The 3057-nt window shown below is 41.9% G+C and overlaps 1 non-coding gene across 1 annotated transcript; it reads left to right on the forward strand.

Moving 5' to 3' along the window:
- Positions 1 to 749: 749 nt before the first annotated feature.
- On the forward strand, positions 750 to 832 carry trnal-uaa. Its single transcript has one exon. It is a non-coding gene; the product is annotated as a tRNA-Leu (tRNA).
- The last annotated feature ends 2225 nt before the right edge of the window (positions 833 to 3057 follow it).

Below are 3057 nucleotides of genomic sequence, written 5' to 3' on the forward strand. Positions count from 1 at the left end.
AGATGCAAAGTTTAATATTTAATATCACAGCTATGCCTTCCGCCTCCATGAGTAAATCACCATTTTTCAGTCCCTAATTGGTCCTATTACTGCTTTTTTACTGTTTATATGGTCCGAGAAGACTTTGGGACTCCCTCTTAATGTTAGCTGCCAGTCTCTTTTCATACTCTCGCTTTGCTTCTCTTATTAGCTTGTTTACCCCCTCTCGGTATTCAGCCTGGTTTCAACAATATTTGAAAACTACTGCCTGACCTGAGTATTTTCGGTTTGTCCAGTTTTTTATTTGTTATCGGTCACTTATGAACTAATTAATCAGTAACATTAATTGTAAGTACTGAGAAGTTTCACTGAACTATTCCCAGGCCCCTCGGTGGTGAGGAGCTGGGAAATGAGGCCCAGGCCGGTGGCCTGGGCCAGGGGGCGGGTCAATAGCGGGGTTCGGGGGGCGGTGACGGTCACAGTGGGCGGGGCCTGCAGCCGGGGATGGGAATCTCAGAAGGGGCGGGGCAATGAAAAGAGGCGGGGTCTAATGCAGGGGGCGGGGCCCGTCTTGTTGCTCCGCGGGCTCGAGTGGAATGACGTCAGGCGCCGCTCTCGGTGTCCCGTCGCCCCGGGGGTCGCGGGCGGGATCGGCGAGGGACGAGCAGATTCGGTTCCCGCCCCCGGCTGAATACACAGAATGAAACCAGAAACCTAGTTCGTATGCTACAACATCATGGGGCCATGTTCCCGTAGCTTTTCTATCTCCTACCAGGATGGCCGAGTGGTTAAGGCGTTGGACTTAAGATCCAATGGACATATGTCCGCGTGGGTTCGAACCCCACTCCTGGTAGATGGATTTTTGTACCAAATTCAGCTGAAGGCACTCGACACTTTTAATTTCTCTCCTCCCTTTGTCATGGAATTATAAACAAAATGTTGCGTTGTAAAAATATATTCAGTCGTTACATATTTAGGATCTTTATAATTTGTGCATATATTGAAATTATATAAAATAGAACTTTTATATTCATATTCCTGTATGTTCGTGTTCCTGTATGTTCATATATTAACTAAACTTATTTAAAATATATCAAAACACCAGTAAATGAATATTGATCAATTTTTAAAATAAAATTGCAACATTCATATTTGTATTTAATATGTAAAACGTGTATGCAACTCCAAATTGTGCTTCATGCTGAGAAAGAATTTTATAAAATTATTTCTGAAAAACAATGTTAACGTCCTGTGTTAATTTGTGATCTGTCAACTCAGCCACAGGTGGTACTTGAAGAGTCAGGTTGCTGAGCTGTTTGAAAGTTTGTGTACTCTCTCCAATGCCTCATCATTGCCTCTGGATGTTCCTGACGAAGTCTGTAAATGTGTTTGGTGCATTCCGATGTGTCTTCGTTTTGGTTAGTCACAAGGCAGGTTCCCCCCTGGGTTGGCGGGTATGTCCGACCTCTTCATGGATGCTCTGAGGGCTCCCTAAAGCATTTCCCTGTCCTTTCATTTATAGCACTGGTTATATAAAACTTAACTTTAATATAGTGTCTATTTCCATATTATGTAAAAGAAGTTACATAGAAGTATTTAATGTTAAAATATACTTTAAAATGCACGCTGCTTACTTGTCCAGAACTACAACATATGAAAAAAGTATTTAAAATAATTATATGAGGTGAGTTAATGACCATCTTAATGTTAAAGTCTGTGAGGAAGTCGTCCTGTTATAGTATCTGGATAGATGAAGTTAGAAATACAGAAAAAATTAGGGCTCAGGAGGAGGCAATGTGGGCTGAATGATCTCCAAATGATTCTCTGCTTTACAGAACATTGACTCCCAGTGCTCACTGTCTCACATTACAGCACAATCCTCCTCTCACTTGTCGCTCAATGGCAGCAGAGGGCAGCAAGTTGATGTTGCTTTTTACTCCTGCGTAAGTACCAGGTTTCATTCTATAAATATCTTCCTATTTAGAGATAAACACAGCCAGAAGTAACAAATTAATGCAAATTGTTTCATAACTTTAAAACATTGAATTTTTTTTATCCTTGACAGTTTTCGCCATTACTTTGCTGCATGTTGGATGACCGTTAATAGGTTGGTGTTAATCATCTTGTGGTATTTTTCCACTATCCACAGCTCAGGCCTTGAGGCTGTTCAGCTAGAGGAGGTGTGTTAGAGGCAGGTGAAAATTAGCACCACCTGAGATCTTTGCCGCTCAGTGACCAGCAGCCCAAACCATGGCAGATTTTGACTCACTATATCTCTGACTACTCTTAGTACATCCCCTGACTGAGATCAGCTCCTCAAACACAAATCAGTGATTAAACCTGGTCTGCATGGCTGAGCTACTCACTGGAGAAACTCACTGGAACTGCTGGGGGAGTAGACAGTGAACTCATGATGACAGAAACATCATACTGCCTATGGCAGCAAGTACTTATATCACTGAAAGAGGACTTGACCAGTAGTGGAAGGGTTAGCATTGACCTGAAACATTAACTCCATTTCTCGCTCCACAGTTACTGCCTAACCTGCTGAGTATTTCCAGCATTTTCTGTTTTTATTTCAGATTTTCAGCATCTGCAGTACAGTAAGTCCTCATTTTAATCGATTTAAGTGGATTCACTAAAAAGTGGTGTTTGTTTTAGGTCCTGTTTCCTTGTTATAAGTGATGACCTCTGCTATTGTGTTTTCTCCTGTTTTGCATGTTATCGTGTTTTGTCATGCACCATCATGTTTCAGGTGTGTGCCATCACTTTCTGCATATACGCTGTCACTTTTCACATCCTGTTGGGTCAGTGCCATTGGGTACTGCTGTGTGATACTGTATTCAAGGCAACATTGATTTTTTATTTGAAAAAACAGAGGCATCCAAAGCCAGAGTTTATTAAATTTTAGAATTTTGCTATGGGCGAGACTTATAAATGACTTGTAAACATGAGCGGGAAACACCCGGTAAGTTGTGGCAGTGTACCTGCTGCTGCAGAGAAAGCAAGGAAAGCCATCAGCCTAGCAGTGAAATTGGATGTTTTAAAATGCCTTGAGGCTGGAGAACAAGTAGTGGA

The sequence above is a fragment of the Carcharodon carcharias genome, chromosome 2 (assembly GCF_017639515.1).
Source record: "Carcharodon carcharias isolate sCarCar2 chromosome 2, sCarCar2.pri, whole genome shotgun sequence".
Lineage (NCBI taxonomy): Eukaryota > Metazoa > Chordata > Chondrichthyes > Lamniformes > Lamnidae > Carcharodon > Carcharodon carcharias.